Source organism: Amblyraja radiata, chromosome 8 (genome assembly GCF_010909765.2).
Source record: "Amblyraja radiata isolate CabotCenter1 chromosome 8, sAmbRad1.1.pri, whole genome shotgun sequence".
Classification (NCBI taxonomy): domain Eukaryota; kingdom Metazoa; phylum Chordata; class Chondrichthyes; order Rajiformes; family Rajidae; genus Amblyraja; species Amblyraja radiata.
Window position 1 is genome coordinate 58,455,404 of NC_045963.1, and position 19,580 is coordinate 58,474,983.

The following is a 19,580-nucleotide window of genomic DNA, read 5'->3' on the forward strand; positions in this document are numbered from 1 at the left end:
AACATGATTTCATCTTAACTTTTTGGTGCATCAGTACTGCATTAGGTCTTGAGTATTTATGTAGCACATTGGGCTAAGCTGGTGCACTCTTCTTTCCACACTTATACCTAATGTACCAGGTTGTGAGCAGGAGATAAGTTAGTGCACTAAACTAAGTATTTTATGCAGTCTTATAGGGATAGCTCTCCATGTTATTTTAACTATGTGGGTAATTGCAGGCACCAATCTGTAGGTTTACTCTGCTCTGAATACTATGAAAAATTAAATAGGTTTAGGAAAAATATTGGAATATTTATTACGTTTTCTCGTGACTGCATATAGTAAAACTGATCCAAACACACATGTTGATAATTGTTACCACCAGTCATAAATTGCTTATACACAGGTGCAGGATGTTCCCAAATCGCTTTCTGCTTTGATGCATACATTAAACTTCATTGTAGCTGAGGTCAATAACATTCCTCCAGTATATGAACTAGTGTTTTGTATACTACTGTCTGTGCACGTTTGGCAGTCTTCAAAACACCACCTGTACATGTTTAACTGGGGTTCAACTAATGCACTGTGGTCATTTGGAAAATCTTGCAGAAGAGAGCTACTTACACATTTGCATTTCATTTGTGTGGCAATCTAGAGCGGAAATCTATGTTGGGCAGACTGAGAGCTAACAAAAGGTTAGTGATGAGCCTAGGAATCAAAAGTATGCTTTTATCATGCTTTGTTTATGACGGTGGATTTGTATTTGTGTGCTTTTTGCATGAGAAACGTTTTGTGCACAGGCATGCCATAGTAACGAAACATTGCATTTTCAACAGTGAAAAGCAGTGGATAGAATTAAATGATCCAATTTAACAAATCAGATTAGAGCATCGCAGCCCAGTCGTATCTAGTTGTTGATGGTATTGTTCAGTTTGGAACTGGCAGAGACCTAATGGATCAAATGTATTCAGTCTCACAATAAATAATTATTTATTATGACACTCAGGTAATTTGGCTCATTGGGTTGATGCTAGTTTTCAGCAGGGTAATTCCCTTGCTCCCTATTTCCCTGTAATCTTTTCCTCTCTGGCATGCCCATCAATGCCCCTGATTCTTCAGCGACATAGTGGTAATTTATACTAGCTAATTAATCTACCTATTTGGCTTGTTTACCTATTTGTCTTTGGGGAGAAGACCAGAACATCTGACGCAAACCCATAGTCAGAGAACACGAAGACTCAGCACTGATCGCATCCGAGATCAGGACTGAACCCAGGACATGACCTTTGAGGAAATGACACAAAGTGCTGTGTCATTGTGCTGCCCTTGGACATTCAATGGGAGGAGGTTAGCAGCGCATTCGGAAAGTAGTGACACGATTGGTCAAAGTCGGCATAGATTTATGAAGGGGGATTCATGCTTGACTGATCATCTGGAATTTTTTGAAGATGTAACATGTAGAATGAATAAGGGAGAGCCAGTGGAGGTGGTGTATCTGAACTTTCAAAAAGCCTTTGACAAGGTCCCACACAAGAGATTAGAGTGCAAAATTAGAGCACATGGTATTGGGGGTAGGGTATTGACATGGATAGAGAACTGGTTGGCAGACAGGAAGCAACAAGTAGGAATTAACGGGCCCTTTTCAGAATGGCAGGCAGTGGCTATTGGGGTGCTGCAAGGCTCAGTGCTGGGACCCCAGTTATTTACAATATATTAACGATTCAGACGAGGGAATTAAATGTAACATCTTCAAGTTTGCGGATGACACAAAGCTGGGTGGCAGTGAGCTGGGAGGAGGAGGCTATGAGGTTGCAGGGTGACTTAGATAGGTTGGGTAAGTGGGCAGATGCAGTATAATGTGGATAAATGTGAGGTTGTCCACTTTGGTGGCAAGAACAGGAAGGCAGATTATTATCTGAGTGGTTTCAGATTAAGAAAAGGGGAGGTTTAATGAGACCTGGGTGTCCTTGTACATCAGTCATTACAAGTAAGCATACAGGTACAGCAGGCAGTGAAGAAAGCTAATGGCATGTTGGCCTTCATTGCGAGAGGATTTGAGTTTAGGAGCAAGGATGTTGTACAGGGCCCTGGTGAGACTGTACCTGGAAAAAACGCTACCATATATCGCGATGATTTTTGGCCATCTTACTCACAGTCCTCCTCCGCTGAGCAGGACCTGAGGATTTTTCCCATCGATGAATAATAAAAGAGTTATGAATGTTTAAAAAACCTTGAGATCCTCTCGCCTGTCAATCATCACAATTCCGGGGGGGGGGGGGGGGGGGGGGGCAGGACTATAAAACCCTGGATGCCTGGGCATGACTCAGCCGCTCTGCAAGATCGCGAGGGAGAGGCCATGACTCTCATTCTAAGCTGTGAATCAACTGAACTGTGAGTCTGCAATGTACTTGAAATTAATGATTTGTTAGCCCTTAATGTCAATGCCATGTTGTTTGGCCTGCTGCCCAGACAGTGCTTGAAACTGCAATGCTTTATTAGGTCCGACTGTATTTGGTTCAAAAGTCCCACTCATTTTGTGACTTCCTTATCTAGTTGTTGATGGTATTATTCAGTTTGGAACTGGCAGAGACATAATGGATCAAATGTATTCAGTCTCACAAATAATTATTTATTATGACACTCAGGTCATTTGGCTCATTAGGTTGATGCTAATTTTCAGCAGGGTAATTCCCTCTCTCCCTATTTCCCTGTAATCTTTTCCTCTCTGGCATGCCCATCAATGCCCCAGGTTCTTCAGCGACATAGTGGTAATTTATACTAGCTAATTAATCTACTTATTTGTCTTGTTTACCTATTTGTCTTTGGGGCGAAGACCAGAACATCTGACGCAAACCCATAGTCAGAGAACATGAAGACTCAGTACATTTTCTCCCAGAGAGTTGTGAATATGTGGAATTCTCTGCCACAGAAGGCAGTGGAGACCAATTCACTGGATGTTTTCAAGAGTTAGATTTAGCTCTTAGGCCTAAAGGAATTAAGGGGTATAGGGAAAAGTAGGAATGGGGTACTGATTTAGATGATTAGCCATGATTATATTGAATGGCGGTGCAGGCTCGAAGGGCCAAATGGCCTACTCCTTCACCTATTTTCTATTCCATGAAGCGTCAAGAACACTGGTGGTAGACACAAAATGCTGGAGTAACTCAGTGGGACAGGCAGCATCTCTGGAGAGAAGGAATGGGTGACGTTTTGGGTCGAGACCCTTCTTCAGACCCGAAACGTCTTGACCCGAAACATCACCCATTCCTTCTCTCCAGAGATGTCGCCTGTCCCGCTGAGTTATTCCAGCATTTTGTGTCTACCTTCGATTTAAATCAGCATCTGCAGTTTTTTCTTACACATAAGAACACTAGTGGTGTTGTACATGGACTGAAAATGACTCAATTTCAGCCAGAGGTACCAAGTGGATGATCCAATTTCACAATGTAACTATCATCTACATAATTAAAAGTCTCATTTTGACCACTTCCTGTCTGCGCTATATATTGATGTTAGAAAAAACGCTACCAAATATATCGCAATGATTTTTGGCCATCTTACTCACAGTCCTTACCTCATAGAAAATAGTCCTTACCAATCAAGTTTACTCTGCTTGATACTAAGAAAAGGCTCCATGCCTTTGATGGAGCCAAGACATGGAGCAAAGCAACACCTCAAGCCATGCTGACCCAGTATAGTTAAAGCCCTGGTATGTGCTGACAATATACAATGTTTCCCACATGGACCTGTTTAGAAAAAGGACAAATAAACTCCATTTAATTATCACAAAATAAGTCTCAGAAAAATGATGTAAAGTGTTATCAACAATGCTATTAAAACACTTTATTTCCACTGACTATCCAATCAATGTGTCCTATCCCACTAAGTTCATATTTTATCAGGACCACTCAATTCTAGATTTAAAGTTTTCAGTCCAAGCCTGGACCCAAGGGGTGACTTCCAGATATGAGAGAAGTGTGACTATCCTGTGAGGGTGGCATCACGGTTACCTGGGTAAGACTGAGCTAGTGGGTTTAAGGGGAAAAATAATACACATACTCTGTTGGATGGAGACATCTGAAAATAAATGTGCTTGTTGAAAGTCAATCGTCACAGAGTCAGGATGTTGCCACAGGAGTTCCTCAGAACTGTGTCCCAAGAAAACCATCTTCAATATTGCTAACTTTCATCATAAGACTGAAAGCTGGAAGGTTCACCACTGATTGTCTTTTAACTCTCCATGACACAGACCAGGAACAGGATAGAATCTTCTGCACTGAATGAGTGTAGCTTCATCACTGAAGACTGATACCATTCATGATATCAACTAGCTTCATTAACATCCCATCTAAATCTCTGACCTCTACCTCCTAGGAGCAAGGTAACTGAATCATAGGAAAAAATGCTATAGGTTCTTCTCCAAGTCAACCATTATCCTAACTTCATTCTTTCATCATCTATGGATTTAAACCCTGGTCATTCATACAGCTTGGAAACAGGCCTTGCAGCCCAACTTGCCCATGCCGACCAACATGCCCATCGACACTAGTTCCACCTGCCTGCATTTGGCCTGTATCCCTCTAAACCTATTTAATCCATGTACCTGACGGACAGCGTGAAATGTAGATTGAGTCAGCGGTGGGAAGTCTGATATAGAAACATAGAAAATAGGTGCAGGAGGAGGCCATTCGGCCCTTCGAGCCAGCACCGCCATTCATTGTGATCATGGCTGATCGTCCCCTATCAATAACCCGTGCCAGCCTTCACCCCATATCCCTTGACTCCACTAGCCCCTAGAGCTCTATCTAACTCTCTCTTAAATCCATCCAGTGACTTGGCCTCCACTGCCCTCTGAGGCAGGGAATTCCATAAATTTGCAACTCTCTGGGAGAAAAAGTTTTTTCTCACCTCAGTCTTAAATGACCTCCCCTTTATTCTAAGGAGAGGTCATATGTGTGATGGATGGCTACATCTAAAACTCCCTGCAATTTTTTATGGTTTTGGACAGCTGAATCCAAACCAAGCTGTGATGCAACTCGACAATATGCTTTTTATGGTGCATCTGTAGAGGTTTGTAAGAGTCGCTGGAAACATGCTGAATTTCCTCAGTTTCCTCAAGAAGTAGAGCTGTTGGTGCCCCTTCTTGGCTGTCACTGCAATGTGCTTGGTTCACAACATATCATGGGTAATAATGCCAAGGAACAAGCTTTCAACCATTTGCACTTCTTTATCATTGATGCTGATTGGAGCATGTACTACACCATGCTTCTTGACAACCTCCTTTGTCTTGCTGACATTGAGGGAGAGGTTGTTGTCCTGATACCATGTCAATAAGTTTTCTGTCTCCTTCAGTTACTCACTAAATTAACCCACTCATATGTTAGCAAGCACCAGGAAAAATTGAGGTCTGTGAAAATCCAGCTGGTTTATCAATGATACTGTTCATCCCATTTAGTGTGGGCACTATATTGACAGCTTTTTGGTAGCATTCCAACCCCCACTATTTGCTGAACCTTGATTATTTCTAAATGAGCCCAGCAGTCAATTCCATTATTTAAATAGTGCACTGAAAGGCTGGCCACTGTCTATCTGCAACTGGGGGTAGTCCAACATTCCAGAATTCCAAGAACTAATGGGAGGGGAAGAATAATTTCTTCTGATTTATTTATGCAGGTTAGCGACTTCAAAGATTTCAGCATGGAAAAGATTAAAGATTTGTCACAAAGATTTGACAAAGCTAAATGCTTTGCCAAGCCTAACTGGAAACTCAATTATATTCATTGACTTACCTGAATGTACATATAAGTTGATAACATTCTCTAAACAATGCCCTGTCTGTATAATAGAGCAGTATAAGTGGCAAGGGACTTTCCCAGTGAAGGTCTTCCATTGTGATAATGCTTCCCCTTTAATTTGGTGACCTGGATGGAGATCGCTGACCAGATAGGTCCCATTCAACAGGTTTTTAAGCTGATTCACAGACCACAGGCTGCATGCCATCTCTGAAGTCTAGCCTGTGTCCCATGTACATATGGAATGTGCCAAATTTCAGCCCTTTTTCAGTATATTAAAGGGCATCTTTGCAAGTCCTAGTTCCAACATGGTCAATACTGATTTTGGTCAAGCACAAGCACATTGGGGCTAGTATAGATGAGCATTTATTTGTATGGCTGTATGGTGATCACACATTTCACTGTACCAACTGGTACATGTGACAAATAAATGTATCTTGTATCATTTTGATCGGCATGGGTGAGTTGGCGGAAGGGCCTGTTTTCATGCATATATGACTCTGACTCACCTGGAGCTGCGGAGTTATTAGAAACTGCATCTGTGGAGAGTTACGGAGGTCATGGTGGGTATCCCAAGTTTTTTTGAAGGTCATAACTCCAGGGTTTATTTTGAATCTGGTGAACAGCAGCGTCACAATTATCAATTGTAATGGCGCAATGATTAAAATGCCATGACAGCAATTCTCGTATGGAGTGAATTCATTGTGAAGCGCCTACTTGAACATGAGGCATCATTAGCAAGCCTCAAGCATTATTCTGACGAAGGGTCTTTGACCTGAAACGTTAACTGCTCTCCCGTCAGACGTTTGGGTGAGATCATCACAACCAGGGCAAGCTACTGATGTGTAAGGACCCTCGACGATCAATCGTTGATTGTCAAGGAGAAGAAAAATTAATATTTACTAAACGTATCCACTATTCCTGTTTTGGTACCATTTCACTGTGATTGTACTGAAACATCGTTCAGCGCAGCATTCAACAACATGGTATGACTCAACTTTTTAAATTGTTCCTTTGTTAAATTGATGGCATGTGCAGTATTACCAACAGCCTAGGTCAGTGCTGGGATGACAGTCTTTTAAAGACACAGAATCCTGCTGCATTTTGGATAAACAGCAGGTGGTGTTCGCTTTGTCAAAAAGCGGATAAAACTTGGATGCTCCTGATATGTTTTTTCTTTTTAGTGAATGATGATCTGTGTTCTACTAGCCTGAGTTTAATTAGCTTAGTGAGAGAAAAGTCTTGTTTTAAAACTTGCATAATATAACAGTGACTCTTTGACCTTGGGTTTCCCTTGCATTATTGCCAGCAATCCAGCCTTTGAATGAACTGAACATATATAATAGGATCTTTGTGCCTGGATGGCGACAGCATTCAGGCTTCGTTTCCCTAGCCTGGAATTCCACAGTCATTTCTTGGATGGAAGTGCCTAGCGATCCAGTGGTGTTGGAACATATTGTAACCTTCAGAGATGCAGATCTTTGTCCCTCTTTCTGACTGGCATAGCAGTTTGGACAGCTGTTTTGACACCTGGATGTTACGCAGCTGAAAAGCATATCTTGGAGGGTTTAAAACATGAACCAAGTAAGACTGTGCCTACAGACGATCATAGATGGATATAAATAGATGCTTATTAATGGTCAATGACTCTGTACCTTTTACCACCTGACAAGTGTGTTCTAATCAATCTACTTTTTAAGTGTAGTTATTGTGGAATGCAGGTTAAGTTGCAGACATTTTGTGTTCCATGAGTTCCCATCTTTGAGATTGATATAATTATTAGATAATCCATCCTTAGGATTTTCTTCTTTTTTTTTGCTGACATACAGATGCTAACATGCTAACATATAGATATATTCTGGAATGTACAGTGGAATGATTTCAGTACTATCGTGTAAATATAATTATTTTCAGTGCCCCCAGCATTTTTTCCATATGTTATTTTATATTGTTCATTCAGCTTCTCTACGAAACAGCCAGCTTTGTAACACAGTATAATCTACCTAACATGGGTTGGATCCCAGGAACATATGTAACAGCTGGACAAGAAACTGCCATTTGTTCCATTCAATCTTCCTAGTTTGGTAGTGTTTCCCAATCTAGATAAAATCTGAAAAATACAGAAAATAAATCTAATGTTAAGTTTTTTTTAATTGGAATATTGCAGCAATATGCTATATATTGCTTATACCTCTACACTAATTTTGTTGACATTGCCATAGTCAATTTCCTATATCCTTTCCTAAATGCATTTCATTTAAATCTTTGCCAGATGCATCTGAAAGATCACACTAAATCATAGTGCCTATAGTTGAAGCATTTGCATGCAAGCTTCATGGAATTACGTAGACATGACAGTACTGAAATCATTCCATTGTTTCTGCTCCACATGGGCTTTCTCTGCATTGAACTAAATATTGTCCTCTTGGATTACATATCCTTTCATCTCTGCAACTGTGTGCCCCCACTTCCCGAATGTCCTCCTTTTGTGTGTCATTTGCTTTACTTAAAAAAAATATAGAAAACACATAATCTCTCTCTATTCTCTTTCTCTCACTCAACTGCTACTAAACCCCATTAATAAACGTGTCTATTATGCTGTAGTAATTAGTTTCTAAAAACATAGAATATTTCCACCTGGCTACTTTGAGACCTTGTTACTGATTGTTATTTTAATGGATAACTGAGGATAGAATAATGAGGCTTGTTGCAAGGTTGAAGGCTTTCTGAAGTTATCTGCCAAATGGAAGTCAATAACAAGGTTGCAGTCAATTTTATTGAACAAGAGCCCTCCGTTAATATAGTTTGAGTGAACTGATGAGGTGCAAAGGAGTACAAAGTTCATTATTTAGTGTTTTTGGAAGGGATTTCATTTTGTGGAAAACTGCATCATTATATTTCACTATGATGGGATAATGCGGGATGAAATGGGGCAATGGAGACAGGTTTTTAATAAGTGCATTGCCAATTGTGCCTTTTTTTAAATTGTGTACTGAGTTTGTCTATTGGGTGGAAAACCTTGTCAGCATTTTCTTTGATGACATAGTGCGGTACATAGGTTATAGCAGTTTAACGGTAAAGTTACTAGACCATCAGCCAGAGTTCTGGTTCATTGATCCAGAAATACACGTTTGAGTCCTATCATGGCAGCTGGGAAATTTAATTTTGAGTAATTGAATAAATCTGGAGTTTAAAAATTAAAAAGCTGGTATGACTAGCTGTTTCTCTCTTCCTTTCTCGCCTCCTCCCCCATAACATTGGCCATTTGGTTTACGGCGTCTTACTTCAAAGAGATCTCTCTAGCTTATCCTCTCTGCTTGTCACTTGGGAGACAATGTTATAGGATTTATTATCTCACACACCGCAACCTGAGGCAAGCCTAATTTGAGACTAAATATAAGCTGTAAGCTAGCCCAGAAGCCAATTTAATATCTTCTTATATTTTTAACTAAAATTCGGCTTCATCATGACTATCACAAAAAATACCACCTTCCATGTCTACAATGTCATTGAATTTTCAGGGCAGTAGTGGTGTGCTTAACTGTCACTTTTGTATTGGTTTATTATTATTGTTAGGCAGAATGTGATACAGTGCAAAATGCTTTGCTGCCATCCACGCAAATGATATCACCCAAGAGTACAATCAAACCATACATGAGTACAACAGGTAGTGCAAAAAGAGAAAGGAGTGCAAATATGTCATTGCAGCAATATAGGATGTACAAATAAAGAAAAGTCCAAGGGCTGCAACAAAGTAGATTGGGACATCAGGAATACATCCTTAATTTATGAGAGGGCCATTTAAAAGTCTGATAACAGTGGGGATAAAGCTGTCCTTGAAATTGGTGGTACGTGCTTTCAAGCTGTTCTATCGTCCACCGCCCAGCCCGAGGGAGGAGCGGTGCCCGGTCGGGGCAGCCCAGCCCGAGGGAGGAGCGGCGCCCAGTCGGGGCGGCCCAGCCCGAGGCTGAGACGGTAACGGCACTCACGTGAGGGCGATCCGGCTCGGGGCTGGAACGATGCTCCGGTGGCTTGGACGGTGTTCTGGCGGCGGTGGCCTGAGTCCGGGGTTCGGCCGCGGGCCAGCGGCTGCGTCAGCAGGACTGGTGAACGGCAGCTTCGACCACCCCGGGCCGCGGTGTTTGAGCCGCGGGACAGTTGTAACATCGCCCGGGGGGTATCGCCTCAGCGCAGAGGGAGAAGAGGAGGGAAGAGACTGGAGACCTAAGACTTTTGCCTCCATCACAGTGAGGAGATGTTGGGTGGACTCACTGGTGGATGTTAATATGTGTTTATTGTTGTTTTTTATTGTATTGTATTGTATGTATGACTGCTTCAATTTCGTTCAGACTTCGGTCTGAATGACAATAAAGGCTATCTAATCTAATCTAATCTTCCTATCAGAAGAGGAGAAAAGAAAAAATGGTTAGTGCTTGACTATATGTTTGTTAAGGCAGCGTGAAGTATAGGTGGAATTAATAGTTGGCAGGAAGGGGGTTGTGTAAGCTGATTTGTATGAAGAGCTGCTCTGCGATTTCTTGTGATTTAGGGCAAGGCAGTTGGCAGACCAAGCTGTGACATATGCTTACCATGGTGAACGTTTAGAAATTGCTAGGGGTCATTGGAGACGTACCAAATTTCCTTTGTCTTCTGAGGAAGTGGAGATGCTAGTGTGCTCTCTTTTACATATCGTCAACGTGGTTGGACTAGGACAAATTGTTGGTGATATCCATGTCTAGAAACTTGAAGCTCTCGACCATCTCCACTTCAGCACCGTTGATGCAGACTGGGCTATATATTCCACATTGCTTCTTGAAGACGATGACTAGCTCCTTTGTTTTGCTGAGATTAAGGGAGAGGTTGTCTTTTCACATGTTATGGTTGTTGTCTTAACACTCTGTAGGTTGTCATTATTGATGGAGATCTCTCGTACTACGTTGGTGTGATCTGCAAACTTGTAAATGGAGTTAGAGCAAAATTGGGTCATATAGTTCTGAGTGCATATGGAGAAAAGGAAGGGGCTGAGAACGCAGTTGTGTGGGGCACTGGTATTAAGGATTATGGGGGAGTGTGTTTTGTCATGTTCTTAATGATTGTGTCTATGGGTCAGGAAGTCAAGGATTCAATTTCAGATGGGCTTACTGAATCCCAGATCCAGAAATTTGGAGCTGAGTTTGTTTGGAATTAAGGTGTTGGAAGTTTTAACTGAATGTTGGCAACTGGAGTCGTAGTCATAGAGTGATACAGTGTGGAAACAGGACTTTTGGTCCAACTTGCCCACACCTGCTAACATGCCCCAGCTACACTCGTCCCACCTGCCAACATTTGGTCCATATCCCTCCAAATGTGTCCGATCCATGTACCTGCCTAACTGCTTCTTAAATGTTTGGATAGTCCCAGCCTCAACTACCTCCACTGGCAGCTTGTTCCATACATCAAGAGAGTTTATTGTTTATTGTTATGTGTCCCAGATAGGACACCCTTTGTGTGAAAAATACATCCGTGTGAAAAAGTTACCCCTCAGATTCCTATTAAATCTTTTCCCCTTCTCCTTAAACCTATGTCCTCTGGTCCTTGATCCACCTCCTCTGGGCAAAAAACTGTCCATCTACACTGCTATAATATCATCCCTCATCCTCCTGCTCGCCAAGAAATAGAGTCCCAGCCTACTCAACCTCTGCCTATAGCTCAAACCGTCTAGTCCTGGCAACTGCTAGAGGCATTGAAAACATTTTGAGACCTTGACAAACTTTGGCAGTTCACTAAGCTCACTGGGCATGGCTAGCTGTCATCCATCCATCCATCCATCCATCCATCCATCCATCCATCCATCCATCCATCCATCCATCCTCTCATCTTGACAACTTTCGGTCTGTGTTATTTTTAAATTTGCGCAAAAACAGTACCCTATATTGCTAGGATTTTTCGCCACCTTACCGTTCTCCTCTGCTCCAAGCCACCAAGTTTTGTTCCGATCGGTGGAAGATTACAAAAGTTATGAAGGTTTAAACAGGGGGCGGGCTGTGTTCTGCGGGCGGGGACGGGCTGTGTTCGCGGGCAGGGGCTGTGAGCGCAACAGGCGCTGGGGACGGGAGCAGCTGAGTCAGTCCAGAGCCGGGTCCTGGAGCCAGGAATGCGGTTGGATCCGGGGCCGCGAACCGGTGAGCCCACACCCCCCCCTCCTCCCACACCCCCTCCCCCATATCCCCCTCCCTCACAGCCCCCCCTCCCAAACCCCACCCCACACACCCCCTCCAACAAAAGTGAGCATGCTAGCCTTCTACCTTCAAGGCACTGCTAAATCTACATAAATTGTCCGTGATAGATGCTGAAAGGGACTTTTCTTCAGCAGTGACTACGTCAGAGCACAGTGAGGTGTTAACCGTTTGATGGTAGTTTAGTTTAGTTTCGAGATACAGCGTAGAAACAGGCCCTTCGGCCCACCAAGTCCGCGCGACCAGCGATCCCCGCACATTAACACTATCTTGTATACACTAGGGACAATTTACATTTGTACCAAGCCAATTAACCTACAAATCTGTTCGTCTTTGTAATGTGGAAACCGAAGATCTCGGAGAAAACCCACACGGTCACGGGAGAACGTACAAACTCTGTACAGACAGCACCTGTAGTCAGGTTCGAACCCAGGTCTCTGGCACTGTAAGGCAGCAACTCTACTGCTGCTCCCCTGTGCAGCACTGCATCGGTACATTGGGATTTTATAATTCTCCTTCATGAACGGATTTGAAATTTTTGGTGGCAGGTCACAAAATCAAGCTGAGTTTTAGTTCTGGAGTGTCGACAAAAACATGCTGAGATTCAGTTTCTTATTGCAAGTGCTTTGTGATGGTGTGGAAATTTTAATTTGTTCTAAGCAAGCTTTCACGGTCTTAATGAGTACTATTTATTTGTCCGCTGGAGTTTTTGAATGTATTCTAACTCCACTGCCAGCAAAACGTTAGTCTAAGATCTAAAGCAAGAGTTCATCTAAATCACCATTGTTGTAGCAGTGGGAAAGAGCTGATATACTGAGGTGCCATCTGTTGCATAAGAACCTAAGCCAAACTTTCATCTATCTTGCCTTCAGGCTGATAAGAGCAGGAACTTTTTAGTATTCTCCCTAAGATATCACCAAGCAGAAATAAAAGATTGTAACTAATTTCATTATTATTTTCGATTCTTTCCTGACAATGACTTCCATAGTCAATGAACAGTATTATAGGTGATGTGCTACTATGGTAACAAATTTCATTAAGCATTTCAATGTTGATGAAATACTCTATAAATGTAAGGCTATATTACAACTTTTTACTTTTACTGCCAGTTTATATCTGGATCCTTGCCCAAATCTGGTTTCTTTATTATTCCCAGCACTGTTACTGCTGCAGTAAACGTTATTTAGAAAAATGTCACATTTCTCCTGCTTTGATCCATTCTCTTCTGGAGACATTTTGCTGAGATTGGTGTAAACTTTCAGGTTAAGACACTCCTGCGGCCAAGCCCAGGTAGGATCCTTTTTCATTGGTTCCGTGGTTCTTTATGAATGGGAAATTGACTATGACAAGAGACTCAAAACCAATGTCCAGGTCCCCATAGCCTAAACCTGGCTTAGTTTAAGGCTAATACGTAAGAAGTGAACAGCTGTCTCGACTGAGTGCAGACAGATCACTGGTTTCAGATTGAACACTTGGTTTCCTGGAATGTATGGCTCAATTCCATGCCACATGGTGAACTAACTGAGCCAACTTTGGCTAAGCACGCAAGTGGGCGACCTGGCCAAAGACCTCCATCATTCTTTCTCCAACCTTGTAGCAGGCGATGAATATAAGAAATTCTCTGCCTGGTTATTGAAGTAGCAAAGCTAAACTATTTAAATTTGCTCAGGAATTGTTAGTTTTAGAAAGGCTACATTTAGTTGATCTGAATAGATCGCAGTAGATTAGTTTCTTGAAAGTTGTCTTGTTATTGCACTCCCACACAGTGACATGAATAACTACTCCCAGAGAATACCAGAAGATGAGGATGTAATTGCTTTGCCTCTGATAGCATTGATCACAGAATTAAAGAACATTTATGACACAAGAAGAGGCCATTTGCCCCTTCATGTGTGTGCTGAAAAAAAGACCAAACAAATCTTTCAGTACTAGGTCCAGGACAAGGCTCTTCAAAGATTTAGTCAAATACTTTTTACATGTCAAGAGTTTTTACCTCTACCGCCCTTTCAGGTACAAAGCTCCAGACCCCTAAAGCTCTTTGAGCGAAAAAAAAATCTTTAGTTTCCTCATAAATATTTCCTACAATTAATTTATATGTATAATGTGTGCAGGATAGTTTTTTGCAGCAATACATAGAAGTACCTACTAGAGAAGGGGCGGTGCTGGACCTCCTGTTAGGAAGTGAGACGGGTCAGGTGGCAGAGGTATGCGTTGGGGAACAGTTCGGGACCAGTGATCACAATACCATTAGTTTCAATATAATTATGGAGAGGGTCAGAACTGAACCTAGGGTTGAGATTTTTGATTGGAGAAAGGCTGACTTTGAGGAGATGCGAAAGGATTTAAAAGGAGTAAATTGGGACATTTTGTTTTATGGGAAAGATGTGGAAGAGAAATGGAGTACATTTAAAGGTGAAATTTTAAGAGTACAGAATCTTTATGTCCCTGTTCGGTTGAAAGGAAATAGTAAAAATCAGAAAGAGCCATGGTTTTCAAGGGAAATTGGACACTTGGTTCGGAAAAAGAGGGAGATCTACAATAATTATAGGCAGCATGGAGTAAACGAGGTGCTTGAGGAGTATAAAGAATGTAAAAAGAATCTTAAGAAAGAAATTAGAAAAGCTAAAAGAAGATATGTGGTTGCTTTGGCAAGTAAGGTGAAAGTAAACCCAAAGGGTTTCTACAGCTATATTAATAGCAAAAGGATAACGAGGGATAAAATGGGTCCATTAGAGAGTCAGAGTGGACAGCTATCTGCAGAGCCAAAAGAGATGGGGGAGATATTGAACAATTTATTTTCTTCGGTATTCACCAAGGAGAAGGATATTGAATTATGTGAGGTAAGGGAAACAAGTAGAGTAGCTATGGAAACTATGAGATTCAAAGAAGAGGAAGTACTGACACTTTTGAGAAATATAAAAGTGGATAAGTCTCCAGGTCCGGACAGGATATTCCCTAGGACATTGAGGGAAGTTAGTGTAGAAATAGCAGGGGCTATGACAGAAATATTTCAAATGTCATTAGAAACGGGAATAGTGCCGGAGGATTGGCGTACTGCGCATGTTGTTCCATTGTTTAAAAAGGGGTCTAAGAGTAAACCTAGCAATTATAGACCTGTTAGTTTGACATCAGTGGTGGGCAAATTAATGGAAAGGATACTTAGAGATAATATATATAAGTATCTGGATAAACAGGGTCTGATTAGGAACAGTCAACATGGATTTGTGCCTGGAAGGTCATGTTTGACTAATCTTCTTGAATTTTTTGAAGAGGTTACTCGGGAAATTGATGAGGGTAAAGCAGTGGATGTTGCATATATGGACTTCAGTAAGGCCTTTGACAAGGTTCCTCATGGAAGGTTGGTTAAGAAGGTTCAATGGTTGGGTATTAATGGTGGAGTAGCAAGATGGATTCAACAGTGGCTGAATGGGAGATGCCAGAGAGTAATGGTGGATGGTTTGTCAGGTTGGAGGCCAGTGACTAGTGGGGTGCCATAGGGATCTGTGTTGGGTCCACTGTTGTTTGTCATGTACATCAATGATCTGGATGATGGTGTGGTAAATTGGATTAGTAAGTATGCAGATGATACTAAGATAGGTGGGGTTGTGGATAATGAAGTAGATTTTCAAAGTCTACAGAGAGATTTATGCCAGTTGGAAGAGTGGACTGAAAGATGGCAGATGGAGTTTAATGCTGATAAGTGTGAGGTGCTACATCTTGGCAGGACAAATCAAAATAGGATGTACATGGTAAATGGTAGGGAATTGAAGAATGCAGGTGAACAGAGGGATCTGGGAATAACTGTGCACAGTTCCCTGAAAGTGGAATCTCATGTGGATAGGGTGGTAAAGAAAGCTTTTGGTGTGCTGGCCTTTATAAATCAGAGCATTGAGTATAGAAGTTTTGTTCTATTTGTTCATTACAAGGATGTAATGTTAAAATTGTACAAGGCATTGGTGAGGCCAATTCTGGAGTATGGGGTACAATTTTGGTCGCCTAATTATAGGAAGGATGTCAACAAAATAGAGAGAGTACAGAGGAGATTTACTAGAATGTTGCCTGGGTTTCAGCAACTAAGTTACAGAGAAAGGTTGAACAAGTTAGGGCTTTATTCTTTGGAGCGCAGAAGGTTAAGGGGGGACTTGATAGAGGTCTTTAAAATGATGAGAGGGATAGACAGAGTTGACGTGGATAAGCTTTTCCCACTGAGAGTAGGGAAGATTCAAACAAGGGGACATGACTTGAGAATTAAGGGACAGAAGTTTAGGGGTAACATGAGGGGGAACTTCTTTACTCAGAGAGTGGTGGCTGTGTGGAATGAGCTTCCAGTGAAGGTGGTGGAGGCAGGTTCGTTTTTATCATTTAAAAATAAATTGGATAGTTATATGGACGGGAAAGGAATGGAGGGTTGTGGTCTGAGCGCAGCTATATGGGACTAGGGGAGAATACGTGTTCGGCACGGACTAGAAGGGTCGAGATGGCCTGTTTCCGTGCTGTAATTGTTATATGGTTATATGGTTATACCCTTGAATGTTGACTCTTCTGCTAAGGGAAACCAAATCATCATGTTTACTATATCTAAGCCTCTCATAATTTTACACATCACAAATAAGTTTCCCCGTATCCACTATTCTAAAGAAACCAGTGTTAATAACTTATCCATTCTCTCATTGTTGCTACAATATTCCTGGCAACATAAGCCTCCTCTGCATTCTCTCCAGTAGAATCCCATCTTGTAATGTGTTAACCAGAGCTGTACATTATAATTAAATAGTGTTGGACTTAGTTCCAGCACAACCACCATGCTATTGCTTGGCTTGATCAATAAAGGGAAAGGTACTATGTGGATTTTTTTCACTATCCTGTTTTTTAATGATCTGTGGACTTGCTTTTACAGATCATTCCTTCTGTTTCTCTAGACCATTCAATTCTACTTCAAAATTTATACTTTCATATTTTCTGGAAAATGATTTGCCCTGACTGAAATGCTTCTAGCGATTATGGATATTAATAATTACGAGAATTTATTTTCTCATTGAAAATTTAGTCAGCGTCATGGCATAGAACCACTTGCTCCCCAATGGAAGAGCTTCAGGTTACTGGGTTGTCATCAGTTACTAGGAGATGCATTTAAAATTACTTCACCTTCCTAAACAGCTGAATGGTCCTACGAGCTCTTCACGAAAAAGGCTTAAAATTATTTCAGATGGTTGAAAACAAGATTTTGAATAATTTGGAGAAGTTTATTTTAGGGATGCAGCATAGAAACAGGCCCTTTGGTCCATAGAGACCACGGCGGTCATCTACCCATACACATTAGTTCCATGTTATTCCACTTTCTCATCTCACTTCCAATACCCTTGGGGCAATTCTACAGAGGCGAACTAGTCTACAAATTTGCACGTCTTTGGGATGTGGGAAGAAACCGGAGCTCCTGGGGAAAAACCATGCGCTCACATGGAAAATGTGCAAACTCCACACAGACGGCACTCGAGGTCAGGATCAAATCCAGGTCTCTGGTGCTGTAAGGCAGTAGCTCTATCAGCTGCACCACTGTCCTCTGAATTCTGGTATTTTAAGGTAATTTAAGTACTTTTAAGAGAAGCAGCATTAAGGATTTAATTTAATGACCCTTGATCAAAAACATTCAGATGAAAAATCATTGAATTTCTCTGTCCATGGATGCTGCCTCAGAATGCACTTGCACCATTTAATGCTTTCGAGCGATATAGTCCTGCAGCATAGAAATAGGCCATACATCCCATTGGGTCTGTGCCAATCATTAAGCACCCATTTTAACTAATTCTATACAAATCCTATTTTATTTTCTCCACATGCCTTTTATTTTCAGTTTCTGCCATCAGTCTTATTTTACTTTTGAAGTATAATTGTTGGAGATCAAGGAATACAGCAGCGAGTTTGTGCAGCGCCAACTCTTTCAAATAGAAGTGTGGTGATTATTAAATTATCTGTTTTGGTGACGTTGAATGAGGGGTAAATTTTGCCGAGGACAAAATCAAGAAATAATGGAATGATTCTCTTTGAGTGAGTGTGCGGCTGGAATATTACAAGCCTGAATATTGTATGACGATCAATTAGAATTTGCAAATTAATGATGCAAGGGAGCTGCTGCCTTAGAGTTCCAGCAAACAGATTCAATTCTGATCTCCGGTGCCGTGTGTGGAAGTTTGCATATACTCCCATTGTCTACATGTGTTCCCTCCAGGTATTCGGGTTTCCTCCTATGTCCCAAAGATCTGCTGGTCAGTAATTTAATAGGGCACTGTAAATTTTCTTTGTGCTGGTGATTGATAGAATCTCGAGGAGTCGATGAAATTCTAGGGAGATTAGGTTATAGGGAAAATTACTTGGGGAATAGGATTGCATAGTTGGCATAGACGTATTGATTTATTGGTTTATTATTGGCATGTTTAACGAGATTCAATAAAAAACATTGTTTTGTATGCTGGCCATGCAAATCGTATCATACACAAGTACAATTAAACTATACTAAGAATAAAACGGGTAGTGCAACAAGAGAAAGGAAACACTGCAGAATTCAGTGTTACAGCTACACAGAAAGCAGAAAAAAATGTATAAGGGGCGCAATGGGGTTGATTGGGAATACATCCTTAGCTCAAGATTCTGATTTGAGCAGGGGTGAAGCTGTTCCTGAATCTGGCAGTGCACGCGTTTAAGCTTTTGTATCTTCTGCCAGATAGGAGTGAGGAGAAGAGAGAATATCCAGGGTGTGAATGGTCCTTGATTATGTTGGCCGCTTTCTCTGGGCAACATGATGTAGATGGAATCGATGAGATCAGAGGGAGACAGATTTGCATGATGGACTAAGCTGCATCCATCACACTTTGCAGTTTCTTGCAAGCATTAGCAAAGCAGTTGCCATACCAAGTTGTGTTGCATTCCAATAAAATGCCTTCTATTAAGCATCTATAGAAATTGGTCAGAGTTTTTCAGAGACATGCGCAATTTCCTTTGACTTCTGAGGAAGTTGATACGTTGGTATGCTTTGTAGACTTTGCTGAAATGGGTTCCTTTAAGGATGTAGGGAAATAAAGAGTGGTAATCTAATTGAAAGGTACAGAATTTTCAATGGGCTTGAATTTGGGTTAGGTTTGGGTTTCCAGGACCAGCGTCTATAGTTGCAAAATAAGGGGTCAATCATTTAGTTCAAATGAGAAATTTGTTCTCCTAGAAGGCAGCAGGTGGCATGTTCAAATTCGTTCATGAAGGAGAATTATAAAAGCCCAATGTACCGATGCGATGCTGCACAGTGGCACAGCGGTAGAGTTGCTGCCTTACAGCGCCAGAGACCCGTGTTCGATCCTGACTACAGGTGCTGTCTGTACGGAGTTTTACGTTCTTCCCGCTGCCGCAAGGGTTTTCTCCGAGATCTTCAGTTTCCTCCCACATTGCAAAGACGTATAGGTTTGTAGGTTAATTGGCTTGGTATAAATGTAAATTGTCCCTAGTGTATGTAGGATAGCGTTAATGTGCGGGGATCGCTGGTCGCGAGGACTCGGTGGGTCGAAGGGCCTGTTTCCGCTTTGTATCTCTAAACTAAACTAAACTAATC

At 41.6% G+C, this 19,580-nt stretch overlaps 1 protein-coding gene across 2 annotated transcripts in view; it reads left to right on the forward strand.

The window, feature by feature from the left end:
• Positions 1-19,580, forward strand: part of vta1 (vesicle trafficking 1) — a 170,184-nt gene that overhangs the window by 30,107 nt on the left and 120,497 nt on the right. The window contains exon 1 of one of the 2 annotated variants that reach the window (XM_033026005.1): positions 7,207-7,355. The exons of the other annotated variant lie outside the window; for it this stretch is intronic. The gene's annotated coding sequence lies outside the window, so the exon portion shown is untranslated. Of the gene's footprint in view, positions 1-7,206; positions 7,356-19,580 lie in introns of those variants that run through there. 2 annotated transcript variants of the gene reach the window in all.